The 16667-nt window shown below is 49.6% G+C and overlaps 1 long non-coding RNA gene across 2 annotated transcripts; it reads right to left on the reverse strand.

Moving 5' to 3' along the window:
- Positions 1–1620: 1620 nt before the first annotated feature.
- LOC129144598 (uncharacterized) lies at positions 1621–16593 on the reverse strand. Of its 2 annotated transcripts, XR_008549042.2 has the most exons (3): positions 16281–16593; positions 6402–6643; positions 1621–4841 (listed from the first exon to the last, which is right to left on the reverse strand). It is a non-coding gene; the product is annotated as an uncharacterized LOC129144598 (long non-coding RNA). The 2 variants fall into 2 exon arrangements; XR_010158914.1 differs by having other exon boundaries at positions 1621–6643.
- Positions 16594–16667: the final 74 nt, after the last annotated feature.

Consider the following 16667-nt stretch of genomic DNA (forward strand, 5'->3'; position numbering starts at 1 on the left):
TCTGCGGGACTTTCATGGCCTAATTAATGACTCTAATCAGCATTCCAGTCTAACTGCTTTCTCCCTGTCTATTTTCTGGTTGCTTAACAAAGGGCTTACCTAGAACTTGTTTCAACTTCAAACAGACACTTCATAACAGTAAATTGCAATAAGGTTTTATCAAGTGAAATAACATTTTCATGCTCTTTCTACGGGGTCTTGGTATCAACGCAAAGCCACTCTTAGGAAACATGACCTACCTTCCCCTCTTTCTCTCTGGTTGTTAGCAAAACATACACCCCACCTTTTTTTTTTTTTTTTTTTTTTTAATGGAATCTTGTTCTGTTGCCCAGGCTGGAGTGCAGTGGCGCGATCTCAGCTCACTGCAACCTCCACCTCCTGGGTTAAAGCGATTCTCCTGCCTCAGCCTCCCGAGTAGCTGGGATTACAGGCGCCCGCCACCATGTCCAGCTAATTTTTGTATTTTTAGTAGAGACAGGGTTTCACCATGTTGGCCAGGCTGGTCTTGAACTCCTGACCTCAGGTGATCCACCTGCCTTGGCCTCCCAAAGTGCTGGGATTACAGGTGTGAACCACTGCGGCCAGCCATCATACCCTTTAAAAAATTTTTAAATTTAGATACAGGGTTTTGCTGTATCACTCAGGCTGGAGTGCAGCAGCGTGATCATAGCTCACTGCAGCTTTCAACTCTTGAGCTCAAGTGATCCTCCTGCTTCAGCCTCCCGTGTAGCTGGGACTAAAGGTGGACAACACCACACTCGGCTAATTTTTTAAAAACTTTTTGTAGAGACAGGGTCTTGTTATATTTCCCAGGCTGGTTTCGAACTCCTGGGCTCAAGCTATCCTCTTACCTCCTGAGTAGCTGAGACTATAGGCTCATGCTACCACCTCTGGCTAATTTATTTTTTTATTATTTTATTATTTTTTATATATATTTGTTGAGACAGAGTCTTGCTCTGTTGCCCAGGCTGGAGTGCAGTGGCATGATCGCGGCTCATGGCAACCTCCACTTCCCGGGTTCAAGCGATTCTCCCGAGTGGCTGGGATTATAGCTACACCATGCCCAGCTGATTTTTGTAGTTTTAGTAGAGACAAGGTTCTCCATGTTGGCCAGTCTGGTCTCGAACTCCTGACCTCAAGTGATCTGCCCACCTCAGCCTCCCAAAGTGCTGGAATTACAGATGAGAGCCACTGTGCCCAGCCTAATTTATTTTTTAATTAATTAATTATTTATTTGGAGATGGGGGGGGCCTCGCTATATTGCCCAGGCTGTTCTCAAACTCCTGGCCTCAAGTGATCCTCCCACCTCAGTCTCCCAAAGGGCTGAGATGACAGGCTTCAGCCACCGAGCAAAAATTAGCTTCTGAGGAGCACAGGGTAGGTACTTTGATCACGTACCTCACAGATCCTCTATAAGTAATCAGCACAAGATGATGTAGGGCTGATATTTCCAGGACCATCTGGAGACTTTTGATTTGAAGATAGCACTGGATGACCCTTTCTTAAGTATTCAACTCAATAATTTTGGATAGAGATGTGTGAAGACAGGTCCTGGTCTTTATTGGAATGAATGATTAATTCTTTCTCTTGGGCTGGTTAAATGACAGGACCCACCTGACATTTTTATTTGCAATGTTCTCTTTGTTTTTGTCTTCACTTTTTTTTTTTTTTTCTGAGACAGAGTCTCGTTCTGTCACCCATGCTGGAGTGCAGTGGTGCGATCTTGGCTCACTGCAGCCTCCACCTCCTGGGTTCAAGCAATTCTCCTGCTTCAGCCTCCTGAGTAGCTGGAATTACAGAAGTGTGCCACCATGCCTAACTAATTTTCATATTTTTAGTAGAGATGGGGTTTCACCATGTTGGCCAGGCTGGTCTCGAACTCCTGACCTCAAGTGATCCACCCGCCTCGGCCTCCCAAAGTGCTGGGATTACAGGTATGAGCCACCGTGCCCGGCCTTGGTTTTGTTGTATAAAAATAAATGAAGACAGATAGGCCTGGTGCGGTGGCTCACGCCTGTAATCCCAGCACTTTGGGAGGCCCAGGCAGGTGGATCATGAGGTCAGGAGTTCGAGACTAGCCTGGCCAAGATGGTGAAACCCCATCTCTACTAAAATTACAAAAAAAAATTAGCCAAGCATGGTGGCAGGTGCCTGTAATCCCGGCTGCTTGGGAGGCTGAGGCAGAGAATTGCTTGAACCCAGTAGGTGGAGGTTGCAGTGAGCCAAGACCGTGCCACTGTACTCCAGCGTGGGCGACAGAGTGAGACTCTGTCTCAAAAAAAAAAAAAAAAAGAAAATAAATAAGAACACACAGTAAACACTTGTGTTGCTCAGGGTTGGAGAAACTTTAATGAATGCCCTCCAGATGCCTCCAGGAACTTAATGAGATGTTAAATGTGAAGGAAGCCCCGGTTGGAGCTGACCTCACCTGCAGCCTCTGCCCACTGAGCTGCCAGCTTAAGTGCCGAGTGCAGGAGCCGGCAGGGGCCGCCTCCCAAATGGCAGCGTGGCCTGCAGCTCTCCTTTCTCTGGGGGCTTGTGAGACTGAACCTCATGGTTCGTTGATCCACTCAGATATCCAGCTAATACTTACTAAGGTGTGATTAGTATGGCTGGGCATGGTGGCTCACACCTGTAATCCCAGCACTTTGGGAGGCCGAGGCGGGCAGATCACCTGAAGTCACCAGTTTGAGAACAGCCTGGCCAACATGATGATACCCTCATCTCTACTAAAAATACAAAAATTAGCTGGGCGTGGTGGCGGGCACCTGTAATCCCAACTACTCGGGAGGCTGAGGCAGGAGAATCGCTTGAACCTGGGAGGCAGAAGTTGTAGTGAGCTGAGATCGTGCCATTGCACTCCAGCCTGGGTGACAGAGCAAGACTGCATCTCAGAAAAAAAGCTGTGATGAGCATGAGGCTGTCAGGCCTGGGAACATAGACATGAATGAGAAGTTATCCTGTTCTCCGAGTGTGCACTCTGTCGTGCACTGTGTTAACATGGCAGATGTGTTAGGAAGTGAGCATGAGGCCAGGCGCGGTGGCTAATGCCTGTAATCCCAGCACTTTGAGAGGCCAAGGTGGGAGGATCGCCTGAGGCCAGGAATTTAAGGCCAGCCTGGGCAACAAAGCAAGATCCCATCTCTACCAAAAAAAAAAAAAAAAAATTAGCTGAGCAGGGTGGTGCAGACACCTGCAGTCTCAGCTACTTGGGAGGCTGAGGTGGGAGGATCACCTGAGCCCAGGAAGTTGAGGCTGCAGAGAGCCATGATTGCACCACTGCAGCCTAAACAACAGAGTGAGACCCTATCTCTTAAAAAAAAAAAAGTGGCCAGGCACCGAGGCTCACACCTGTAATCCCAGTATTTGGGAGGCCGAGCTGGAGGGATCACTTGAGGTCAGGAGTTTGAGACCAGCCTGGCCAACATGGTGGAAACCCCATCTCTGCTAAAAACACAAAAACTTAGCCAGGCATTGTGGCAGGTGCCTGTAATCCCACTCCACTTACTCCGGAAGCTAAGGTAGGAGAATCGCTTGAACCCGGGAGATGGAGGTTGCAGTGAGCTGAGCCTGGGCAGCAGAGCAAGACTGTCTCCAAAAAAAAAAAAAAAAAAAAAAAAACCCATAAAAAAAAGTGGTCATGCCGAGGGGAGGTGAATGTAGTCATAAGGTGGCGAAAAGATCTTTGAGAGCACAGAGGATGTGCATGATACATTTTATTTTATTTATTTTATTTTATTTATTTTTTTTGAGACAGCATCTTGTCTGGAGTGCAGTGGCACGATCACAGTGCACTGCAGCCTCGACCTCCTGGGCTCAAGTGATCCTCCCACCTCAACCTCCAAAAGTGTTGGGATTATATGAATGAGTCACAGTGCCTGATTGGGTTCGGTTTTGGTTTTTTTGTTTTTGCCTTTTTGAGACAGTCTCCCTCTGTCACCCATGCTGGAGCACAGTGGCTCACTGCAAACTCCACCTCCTGGGTTCAAGCGATTCTCGTGCCTTAGCCTCCTGAGTAGCTGGGATTACAGATGTGCGCCACCACACCCTGGTAATTTTTGTATTTTTAGTAAAGACGGGGTTTCACGATATAGACCAGGCTGGTCTCGAACTCCTGGTCTCATGTGATCTGGCCCGCCTCAGCCTCCCAAAGTGCTAGGATTAGAGGTGTGAGCCACCATGCCCAGCCCGGGTTCAGTTTTTAACTTGCTGAGTCTGAGGGCCTATGGGAGGGGAGGATGCTGATGTCTGGGGGCGGACGGGGCAGCGCCGCCCTCTCAGCGATCGCCGGGGCCACGGCTTGCTCTCTGCTGTGCCTGGCTTTTGCACACTTTTTTGGTTTTGCTCCTTGGATTTTCATTTCCCACTGCCACCCAGCCCTCCAGCTGCGGACCTGGTCTCCTTTTTATATTTATGCATGTATTTTCTTTATTTTTTGAGACAGTGTCTTGCTGTGTCACCTAGGCTGGTGTGCAGTGGCACAAACATGGCTCACTGCAGCCTTGATCTCCTGAGCTCAGGTGATCCTCCTGCCTCAGCCTTCCATTTAGCTGGGACCACAGGCGCATGCTAGCACGCCTGGCTAATTTTTTTTTATTTTTGTAGAGATGGGGTCTCACTTTATTGTCCTGTTCTCAAACTCCTGGGCTCCAGTGATCCTCCCACCTTGGCCTCCAAAACTGTTGGGATTATAGGTGTGAGCCACCACAACTGCCCTGGACTTGCTCTTCAGAAGACCATGGCTTCCTCTTGTAACCTGTAGCCTGAGGCTGGTCTCCAAAGCCGCACAGATGCCTCCTCCTCACGGTTTTTTTCATGAGCTCTGGTCTTCCTGGGTGGGGCTGGAGGTGAGGAAGGGATTTCAGAATTGGGGGATTGATTGTATCTCAAGGCAGAACTCTGGCTCATTGGTCAGCCGCCTCTGGGAGATGTCCTCTCTCCAGCTCGGTGTGCCTGCACAGGTTTGAGTCCCTGCTGTTGAGAGATGACATTGTGCTGGCAGTCCTCAGAGCCCTCGCTTGCTCTCGGCACCTCCTCTGCCTGGGCTCCCACTTTGGCGGCACTTGAGGAGCCCTTCAGCCCACCACTGCACTGGGGGAGCCCCTTTCTGGGCTGGCCAAGGCTGGAGCCCACTCCCTCAGCTTGCAGGGAGGTGTGGAGGGAGAGGCGCGAGCAGGAACCGGGGCTGCGTGCAGCGCTTGCGGGCCAGCTGGAGTTCTGGGTGGGCGTGGGCTTGGCGGGCCCTGCACTCGGAGCAGTCGGCCAGCCCTGCTGGCCCCGGGCAATGAGAGACTTAGCACCCGGGCCAGCAGCTGCGGAGGGTGTACTGGGTCCCCCAGCAGTGCCAGCCCACCGGCGCTGCGCTCGATTTCTCAGCGAGCCTTAGCTGCCTTCCCGCGGGGCAGGGCTCGGGACCTGCAGCCCGCTATGCCTGAGCCTCCCACCCACTCCATGGGCTCCTGTGCGGCCCGAGCCTCCCCGACGAGCACCACCCCCTGCTCCAGGGCGCCCAGTCCCATCGACCACCCAAGGGCTGAGGAGTGCGAGCGCACGGCGCGGGACTGGCAGGCAGCTCCACCTGCAGCCCCGGTGTGGGATTCACTGGGTGAAGCCAGCTGGGCTCCTGAGTCTGGTGGGGCCTTAGGAGGACCTTTATGTCTAGCTCAGGGATTGTAAATACACCAATCAGCACCCTGTGTTTAGCTCAAGGTTTGTGAGTGCACCAATCCACACTCTGTATCTAGCTGCTCTGGTGGGGCCTTGGAGAACCTTTATGTCTAGCTCAGGGATTGTAAATACACCAATCAGCACCCTGTGTTTAGCTCCAGGTTTGTGAGTGCACCAATCCACACTCTGTATCTAGCTGCTCTGGTGGGGCCTTGGAGAACCTTTATGCCTAGCTCAGGGATTGTAAATACACCAATCAGCACCCTGTGTTTAGCTCAAGGTTTGTGAATGCACCAATCGACACTCTGTATCTAGCTGCTCTGGTGGGGCCTTGGAGAACCTTTGTGTCAATACTGTGTATCTAACTAATCTGATGGGGACGTGGAGAACCTTTATATCTAGCTCAGGGATTGTAAACGCACCAATCAGCACCCTGTCAAAACAGGCCACTAGGCTCTACCAATCAGCAGGATGTGGGTGGGGCCAGATAAGAGAATAAAAGCAGGCTGCCCTGAGCCAGCAGTAGCAATTTGCTCGGGTCCTCTACCAGAGTGTGGAAGCTTTGTTGTTTTGCTCTTTGGGTCCACACTGCTTTTATGAGCTGTAACACTTACCGCGAAAGTCTGCAGCTTCACTCATGAAGCCAATGAGACCATGAGCCCACTGGGAGAAACGAACCACTCCAGACGCTGCTTTAAGAGCTGTAGCGCTGCTTTAAGAGCTGTAACACTCACCGTGAAGGTCTGTAGCTTCACTCCTGAGCCAGTAAGACCACGAACCCACCAGAAGGAAGAAACTCTAAACACATCCGAACATCAGAAAGAACAAACTCCAGACACGCCACCTTAAGAGCTGTAACGTTCACCGCGAGGGTCTGTGGTTTCATTCTTGAAGTCAGTGAGACCAAGGACCCACCAATTCCGGACACACTGTGAGCACAGGTATGAGCCCCTGTGGTGTGCACAGGTGTGAGTCCCTGCCAAGAGCACATGTGTGTTTAGTTGGGCGTGCACCTTTGGTTCAAACCTAGCCCCTTCATGTTTCAGCCATCTCAGCCCCACACACAGTCTTACCTTCGACCCTCTGCCCACCTCTGCCTCAAGGCACCTCCCTACCTCTTAGCTTTGAATCCTTCCTCTACCTTCCACCTTCCTCTACCTTCCAATCCCCTCTCGACACCACGTGGATTTCCTGGTCACCAGACCCTCTGCCTCCACTCGCTCCTCTGACCTGCTAACTTAGAATTGTGTGGTATCGGGGATAATGTCTTTTTTTTTTTTTTGAGATGGAGTCTCACTCTGTCGCCCAGGCTGGAGTGCAATGGCACGATCTTGGCTCACTGCAACCTCTGCCTTCCGGGTTCAAGCGATTCTCCTGCCTCAGTCCCCTAAGTAGCTGGGATTACAGGTGCCCACTACCATGCATGACTAATTTTTTTGTATATTTAATAGAGATGGGGTTTCACCACGTTGGCCAGGCTGGTCTCAAACTCCTGATCTCTGGGGATCCACCCACCTCAGCCTCCCAAAGTGCTGGGATTACAGGCATGAGCCACCATGTCTGGCCAGGGACAATGTCTTTTTATTTGCATTCTTCTGAAGGATCCTGTAAATCAAACTGAGGGAGACATGATGTCTCACCTGGTGGGCACCAGTGGGCTTGGTGTGGCTTGCCATGGATTAGGGTTGGATTGGTGAGAAGGAAGGACACAGGTGGGAAACTGAAGGACAGGAATGTGACCAGGCCCCCCAACGGTGCAGATGGACAGGCATCAAGAAGATCCCTTTGAGTCTAGGTGTGGTGGCTCATGCCTGTAATCCCAGCACTTTGGGAGGCCGAGGAGGGCGGATCGCCCGAGGTCAGGAGTTTGAGACAAACCTGACCAACATGATGAAACCTGTCTCTACTAAAAATACAAAAAAATTGGCTAGGCATGGTGGCTCACATCTGTAATCCCAGCACTTTGGGAGGCGGAGGTGGGCAGATCATGAGGTCAGGAGTTTGAGACCAGTCCGCCAACATGGTGAAACCCCGCCTGTACTAAAAATACAAAAATTAGCCGTGTGTGGTGGCAGGCGCCTATAGTCCCAGCTACTCGGGAGGCTGAGGCAGGAGAATCGCTTGAACCCGGGAGGTGGAGTTTGCAGCGAGCCGAGACCACGCCACTGTACTCCAGTCTGGGCGACAGCACAAGACTCCGTCTCAGGAAAAAAAAAAAAAAAAAAAAAAAAATTAGCCAGGCAGCCGGGTGCATGCGGTGGTTCATGCCTGTGATCCCAGCACTTTGGGAGGCTGAGGCAGATGGATCACCTGAGGCCAGGAGTTCAAGACCAGCCTGACCCACATGGAGAAACTCGGTGTCTACTAAAAATACAAAATTAGTTGGGCGTGGTGGCGCATGCCTGTAATCTCAGCTACTTGGTAGGCTGAGGCAGGAAAATCGCTTCAACCCGGGAGGCAGAGTTTGTGGTAAGCCGAGATTACACCATTGTACTCCAGCCTGGGCAACAGGAGCAAAATTCTGTCAAAAAAAAAAAAAAAAAAAAATTAGCCAGGCATGGTGACTTGCGCCTGTAGTCCCAGCTACTTAGGAGGTTGAGGAAGGGGAATGGCTTGAACTCAGGAGGCAGAGGTTGCAGTGAGTGGAAATCGGCCACTGCACTCCAGCCTGGGTGACAGAGCAAGACTCCATCTTCAAAAAGACCAAAAACAAAAACAAAATGGACTATTGGAATAGCCATTTAATTTGCTGTCTTCTGAATATCTAGTTCACCACTGATGTTTGAGGAAACAGGCAAGTTTATACCTGTTAATAGGCAGAGCAAAGAAGTATTCACTTTCATAGGGCCTGAGTGGAATTTTGGGGGTGTCCAGGTAAAGAAGAAAATTCAGGCTGGTCGAGGTGGCTCACGCCTGTAATCCCAGCACTTTGGGAGGGTGAAGTGGAGGGATTGCTCGAGTCCAGGAGCTTGAGACCAGCCTGGGCAACACAGGGAGACCCCAGTCTCTACAAAAAATTAGCTGGGCATGGTGGTGTGTGCCTGTGGTCCTAGCTACTTGGGAGGCTGAGGTGGGAGGATCACCTGAGCCCAGGAGGTCGAGGCTGCAGTGAGCCGCGATCGCTCCACTGCCCTCCTGCTTGGGCGACAGAGTGAGACCATGTCTCCAAAAAAAAAAAAAAAAAAAAAAAAAAAAAAAAAAAAAATCAAAAAGTGGGGATCTTCTATAATATCTATATGTTCTGCTTGCATCTTGCCCTGGCCAAGTAGGGAACACTTGCAGCAAAGCAAAGAAATCTTTTGTTTTGACTCCCCTGCTCCCTTGAGTTAACTCCAGCCCATTCCTGCGTTGTTTTGGGATCCAGAACAGCTGGGAGAACAGACTGCTGGAGAAATCAGGATGAAAACAATTCTGTTCCTACCAGCGCCTTCCTGAACTTCTGAGAGAATTGCAGAATCCATGTTCTATAGGGCAATGGGTGTGGTGGGGCGGATCTCTGTTTTAGATTAACAGGAGGATTTATCATGCCAAGAGGTCAATATTTACATTGGCTTTAGCATCATGAGTATTTACTTCTCTGTTCAGTGGCTCTCCCTGCTGACTTCAGCAGAAGCAAGATCTGCTTTTTGTCTGCTGAAGAGGATGCTGACCGATTACGTTCTTATCAGAAAGGTCTGGAAACAAAACTGTCACGGAGCCCACTTCCTTGGTGAAGCTTGTCTTCTTTCATCTAGAAATCTGATCTGGCCAGGCATGGTGACTCACGCATGTCATCTCAGCACTTTAGAAGGCCAAGGCGGGCGGGTCACCTGAGGTCAGAAGTTCAAGACCAGCCTGACCAACATGGTGAAACCCCGTCTCTACTTTAAAAAAAAAAAAAAAAAAAAAAAGAAATTAGCTAGGTGTGGTGTCATGTGCCTGTAATCTCAGATACTTGGGAGGCTGAGGCAGGAGAACTGCTTGAACTCAGGAGGCAGAGGTTGCAGTGAGGAGAGATCGTGCCATTGCACTCCAGCCTGGGTGACAGAGTGAGACTTGGTCTCAAAAATAAAAAAAAAAATCTACTCCAGCCTTGGGGACAGTCTCATGCTCTATAACTAATCTCCTGTCTACTTTTTATCTCTGTAGATTTGTGTATTCTGGACACTTCACATAAATGGACTTATGTGACATTCACGTCTTGTTTCTTTCACTCAGCATAATGCTTCCAAGGTTCATCCACGATGTATCAAGTACTGTATTCCTTTTCATGGCTGAATAATATTCCATTGTACACATATAGCACCTTCTTTTTTTAAATCAATTCATTTGGATTGCTTCTATTTTTTGGCAATTTTTCAATCATGTGGCTATAAACATGTACAAGTTTTTGTGAGTATGTGTTTTCCTACTTTGGGATATATACCTGCTGGGCCACAGGGTAACATGAGGTTTAATTTTTTGAGCAACTGTCAAAACAGGCAGTTTTTGAATTCCTTTAAAAGTTACAACAAAAAAAATGACCTATTTGAAAAATGAGGGGCAGAGTGTGGTGGTTCATGCTTGTAATCCCAGCATTTTGGAAGACCAAAGTGGGCAGATCATTTGAGGTCAGGAGTTCAAGACCAGCCTGGCCAACATGGTGAAACCCCGTCTCTACTAAAAATACAAAAATTAGCTGGGCGTGGTGACAGGCACCTGTAATCCCATCTACTCGGGAGGCGGAGGCAGGAGAATCACTCGAACCTGGGAGGTGGAGGTTGCAGTGAGCAGAGATTGTGCCACTGCACTCCAGCCTGGGTGACAGAGCAAGACTCCTTTTCAAAAAAGAAAAACAGAAATCTGAACTCTCTTTGTACAAACAACCGTGTTCCTAAGGCTTTTGTGCACTTATAGCATGGGAGGAACACAGATCCTTGACAAGTCGCTTCCTCTGTCTTCCCATCTGTAAAATGGGGATATGGGCTGAGCACGGTGGCTCACACCTGTAATCCCAGTACTTTGGGAGGCTGAGGCAGGCAGATCACCTGAGGTCGGGAGTTTGAGGCCAGCCTGACCAACACGGAGAAACCCCAACTCTACTAAAAATGCAAAATTAGCTGGGCGTGATGGTGCATGCCTGTAATCCCAGCTACTTGGGAGGCTGAGGCAGAAGAATCGCTTGAACCCAGGAGGTGGAGTAGGGATAATGACAATCACTACCTTGTCCATGTCAGCATCTCTATGAGCAGTTGAGGACACAAGGGCCAAGAAAGCACTTTGTGAACAGACAGCCATGTTTGTCCAGCTTCCATTTTAGTGGGGATATGGGGGGTGGTTATGTGGTAACCAAATGTCACCAAGGAAAGGAGGAGGAAGGAGAACTGAAACCTGGGTCGCAACTCCAAAATTTTTTTTTTTTTTTTGAGATGGAATCTGCTGTGTTGTCCAGGCTGGAGTGCAGTGGGTGATCACAGCTCACTGCAGCTGCCAACTCCTGGCCTCAAGCGATCCTCCCGCCTCAGCCTCCCAAGCAGCCGGGATTAATTAACAATTACTCAGCTATTTTTTTTTTTTAGTTGTTTTTGTAGAGATACATTCTCACTATGTTGCCCAGGCTGGCCTTGAACTCCTGAGCTCCTGCCTTGGCCTCCCATGGGCATGAGCCACTGTGCCCAGCCCAAATCAAGGCCTTTAATGCTAGATGTCTCTGGTTCTTGGGAATAATGGCTTCTGCCTTTCCAGAAGTTTTGCATGGATTTAGACAATGGCAAGGGCACAGTTTTGAAATAGAGACAAGTACTTGTGTGGAATATTGGGACTCCGAGGGGTGGAGGTGGCAGCTGTCGTGACAACAGCAGCTAACATTCTTTTTTTTTTTCTTTTTTTTTGTGACAGAATCACTCTGTCACCCAGGCTGGAGTGCAGTGGCATGATCTCGGCTCACTGCAACCTCCATCTCCTGGGCTTAAGCAATTCTCCTGCCTCAGCCTCCCGAATAGCTGGGATTACAGGCATGAGCTACCACACCCAGCTAATTTTTATATTTTTTGTAGAGATGGGGTTTTACCATGTTGGCCAGGCTGGTCTTGAACTCCAGAGCTCAGGGATCCGCCCACCTCAGCCTCTCATACCTCCCACGTGTAATCCCACGCCTGGGATTACAGGCGTGAGCCACTGCGCCTGGCCTGCAGCTAACATTCTAATGTAGAAAACTTGGCCCTTTGGAGGACTCTGTTGACTACTTGATTTTAGGGCTGTTCAATTCTCCCACTTTTACTGTTCACCATATGTGTGTTTTTTCATTAAAAACAATGCAAATTCCTTGAGAGGCTGAGGCAAGGAATTCGAAACCTGCCTAAGCAACATGGCCAGACTCTGTCTCTATGAAAAACAAAAATAGCAAATTAGCCAGGCGTGGTGGTGCATGCCTGTAGTCCCAGCTATTCGGGAGGCTGAGGTGGGAGGATTGCTTGAGCCTGGGAGGTCGAGGGTTATAGTGAGCTATGATTGTGCCACTGCACTACAGCCTGGGCAATAGAGCAAGACTTTGTCTAAAAATAAATAAAATTGGCTGGGCACGGTGGCTGATGCCTGTAATCCCAGCACTTTTGGGACGCTGAGGTGGGTGGATCATTTGAGATTAGGAGTTTGAGACCAACCTGTCCAACATGGTGAAACCCCGTGTCTACTAAAAATACAAAAATTACCTGGGCGTCGGGGTGGGCACTATAATCTCAGCTACTCCAGAGGCTGAGGCAGGAGAATTGCTTGAATCTCAGCTACTTGGGAGGCTGAGGCAGGAGAATCGGTTGAACCCAGGAGGCAGAGGTTGCAGTGAGCCGAGATTAGACCACTACACTACAGCCAGGGCTTCAAAGCCAGACTCCGTCTCAAAAAAAAAAGTAAAAATATAAAATGAAATAAAAATAAAAAAGGGAACCTCATCTCGTATGCATCTGTCCAGTCTGCCAGCTATCTTTTTTTTTTTTTTTGAGACGGAGTTTTGCTCTGTCGCCCAGGCTGGAGTGCAGTGGCGAGATCTCGGCTCACTGCAACCTCTGCCTCCCGGGTTCATGCGATTCTCCTGCCTCAGCCTTCCGAGTAGCTGGGACTACAGGCGTGCACCATCATGCCCAGCTAATTTTTTTTTATTTTTAGTAGAGACTGGATTTCACTCTGTTGGTGTGGCTGGTCTCGATCTCCTGACCTCAAATGATCCACCCTCCTTGGCCTCCCAAAGTGCTGGGATTACAGGCGTGAGCCACCACGCCCGGCCGCCAGCTATCTTTTTAATGCCTTCTGAAATAATATTGTAAGCACTTGGAGGGTGGGTACCAGGCTATTTGCATTTTCAACATCCCTTTGCTGCACCCAGCACAGAGACGGGCATATAGAAGTGGCTTGTTATATGCTTATGGGCCAGAATGAACCTATTGTCCTGGACATGAAGAAGAGGACCAGGCATGGTGGCTCACACCTGTAATCCCAACACTTTGGGAAGCCAAAGCAGGTGGATTCCTTGAGGCCAGGAGTTCAAGGCCAGCCTGGGCAACATGCCAAATCCCTATCTCTATTAAAAATATAAAAATCAGCTGGGCTTGGTGGTGCATGCCTGTAGTCCCAGCTACTCGGGAGGCTGAGGTGTGGGAGGAATGATGCTCAGGAGGTCGAGGTGCAGTGAGCTGAGATGGCACCACTGCACTCCAGCCTGGGAGACAGAGGCATGGTTTAAAAAAGATGAAACTCAGATGACTGTCTTATTCCTGCAATTTCTGGGATGTATTCATGCTTGTCCTAAAGACTTTCATCCTAGGCTGGGCACAGTGGCTCACGTCTGTAATCTCAGCACTTTGGGAGGCTGAGGTGGGCGGATCATCAAAGGTCAGGAGTCCAAGACCAGCCTGGCAAACATGGTGAAACCCTTTCTCTACTAAAAAAAAAAAAAAAAAAAAAAAAAAAAAAAAAAAAAAAAATTAGCTGAGTGTGGTGGCAGACGCCTGTAGTCCCAGTTACTTGGGAGGCTGAGGCAGGAGAATCACTTGAACCCAGGAGGCAGAGGTTGCAGTGAGCTGAGACTATACCACTGCACTCCAGCCTGGGTGATAGAGCGAGATCCAGTCTCAAGAAAAAAAAAAAATAAAAATAAAGAGGCTTTTGTCCTAAAATACTCTAGCACTATATGGAGTAATGTTATTCCTTTGTCTCCCCGTTTCTCCATGGTCACTCTAGCTTGGGTGCAGCCCCTGGCACTGGAAAAATGAGTTGAAGATAATAAACGATATTGCTGTTCCCTTACCGTGATGCCCAGCAGCATAAAGCCCGGTTGACAGCAACATGGAATATGGAATTTCTCTGCTCTTTAAGATCTCATTATGCGTGGAAGGCAGGGGAAGGTGGAAGGCAGAACGCTTACAAATTCCTGGGGGGGATGACCTCATCATTTATTAGGTGTTGGCCAACTGCCCAAGGAGCACAGTTCAGATTCTTTTTGGGGGAGGCACTGAACATCCCCTGATAACCTAAATTCTCCAAATCTTTTAGGCCTCAAGGGAGGGAAGGAGGGCGAGAGGAACGAAGCGATTCCATTAGGAGGCTGTTTACTCCTAGATGACCAACTCTGAGTTTAAGACAGAGACTTAGGACTTGGGAAGTATGGACATTCCATTTATTTATTTATTTATTTATTGAGACAGAGTCTTGCTCTGGAGTGCAGTGGCGAGATCTTGGCTCACTGCAACCTCCGCCTTTCAGGTCCAAGTGACTCTCCTGCCTCAGCCTCCTGAGTAGCTGGGAATTACAGGCGCCCGCCACCACGCCCAGCCAATTTTTGTATTTTTAGTAGAGACAGGGTTTCACCATGTTGGGCAGGCTGGTCTCGAACTCCTGACCTTGTGATTTACCTGCCTTGGCCTCCCAAAGTGCTGGGATTACAGGCGTGAGCCACCACGCTCGGCCATCTTCCTGTCGTCTTCTAACAACAATCCTACAATCCTTCTTTGAGGGGAGAAGGACAGGCTTAGTATGTAACCCAGGCTGAAGTGTCATGGCACCATCATGGCTCACTGCAGCCTTGAACCCTTAGGCTCAAGCAATCCTCCTGCCTCGGACTCCCGAGTAGCTGGGACTACAGGCACACACCTCCACGCTTTGCTTTTTTTTTTTTTTGTAGAGATGGGGGGTCTCACTATGTTGTTCAAGCTGGCCTCGAACTCCTGGCCTTAAGCAATCCTCCCGCCTCAGCCTCCCAAAGCATTAGGTCTTTGCTGTTTTGTTTTTTGAGACGGAGTCTCACTCTGTCCCCCAGGCTGGAGTGCAGTGGCATGATCTCAGCTCACTGCAACCCCGGGTTCAAGCGATTCCCCTGCCTCAGCCTCCTGAGTAGCTGGGATTACAAGTGCATGCCACTACGCCCAGGTAATTTTTTCTATTTTTTAGTAGAGACAGGGTTTCACCATGTTAGCCAGGCTGGTCTTGAACTCCTGACCTCAAGTAATCTGCCCACCTCGACTTCCCAAAGTGCTGGGATTACAGGCGTGAGCTACTGTGCCCGGCTTCCAAAGCATTAGGATTACTGAAGTGAGCCATTGCCACCGGCCTCTACAATCCTTTTGCAAAATGTGCTGCAGTCCAGCAAACACTTCCATATTTGATGGTTTTTCTCCATCCTGTAGGCATTTTACAGACAGGAGTTTTCAACTGGTCACAGGGGCAGAGCAAGCCTCAGGGCATCTGCACCCTTAGGTTGCTTTTGGAAGAATTAGGAAAAAAGCTCCCAGGCCGGGCTAGGTGGCTCACACCTGTAATCCCAGCACTTTGGGAGGCGGAGGTGGGCGAATCACCTGAGGTCAGGAGTTCGAAACCAGCCTGGCCAACATGGCGAAACCCCGTCTCTACTAAAAATACAAAAATTAACCCGAAATGGTATTGCTTGCCTGTAATCCCAGCTACTCGGGAGGCTGAGGCAGAAGAATCACTTGAACCCGGGAGGCAGAGGTTGCAGTGAGCCGAGATCGCACCACTGCACTCCAGCCTGGGTGACAGAGCGAGACTCCAACTCAAAAAAAAAAAAAAAAAAAAAAAAAAGAACAAAATGCTCCCAACCCGGGCAAGTAGAGTACGGGCTGGATTTCTGGTCCCACCTGGGCCTGGAGCAGGGTCCAAGCCCTATGGGAATCCTGCAACATAGAAAAGACCAAAACTTGGGTCCAGGCTGGCCTTGGGCCCAGCATGGGATCTGGGACTCTGCTTTTCTATTTATAAAAGGTGGGATTGTCCTACATCTTCCTGAAGCCCTTTTCTGGATAGGATGTCTCATGAATCTGTGATTCTAGCTACAACTTTTTTCTTTTTTTGAGATGGAGCCTCACTTTGTCATCCAGGCTGGAGGCCAGTGGCCTGATATTGGCTCACTGCACCCTCCACCTCCTGAGTTCAAGTGATTGGCTTGCCTCAGCCCAGCCTGTAGTTGAGATTACAGGCACCTGCCACCACACTAGGCTAATTTTTGTATTTTTAGTAGAGACGAGGTTTTACCATGTTGGCCAGGCTGGTCTCGAACTCCTGACCTCAGGTGATCCGCCCACCTCGGCCTCCCAATCTAGCTACAACTTCTCACCCCAACTGACCCTTCCGCCCCTCCCAAAGCTTCTTACCTGGAAGAGACAGCGGGGCAGGTGGGGGCTGGAGGTTAAAGGGGAAGGAGGAGAATCCTGGGAAGCTCTGGTCAGTTTCTCACGGGAACGCAGTGCTTTGATCCAAAGAGCCCTGCACAAGGATCGGAAGACTTGCATTTGTCTGGCTTAACTTTCTCCAGCCTCAGTTTCCACTTCTGAATGGGACCATCGAGGGCAGTGTGGCGAGGATTCACCAACATCGTCCAGGTGAAATTGGCAGACACAGAACGGGCGCTCCGAAAGCATTCGCGGACCCGAAGAAGGTTTGGTTTCAAAGGTTCTAAGGTGTGTAGCGGGGGCCTGGGCGCGAGGTCTGGCTTTCGGGGTGTTAGGCTCCAGGGACCTCCTGCGGAGCTCGCACCCTAG

This window comes from Pan troglodytes, chromosome 6, assembly GCF_028858775.2.
Source record: "Pan troglodytes isolate AG18354 chromosome 6, NHGRI_mPanTro3-v2.0_pri, whole genome shotgun sequence".
Taxonomy (NCBI): domain Eukaryota; kingdom Metazoa; phylum Chordata; class Mammalia; order Primates; family Hominidae; genus Pan; species Pan troglodytes.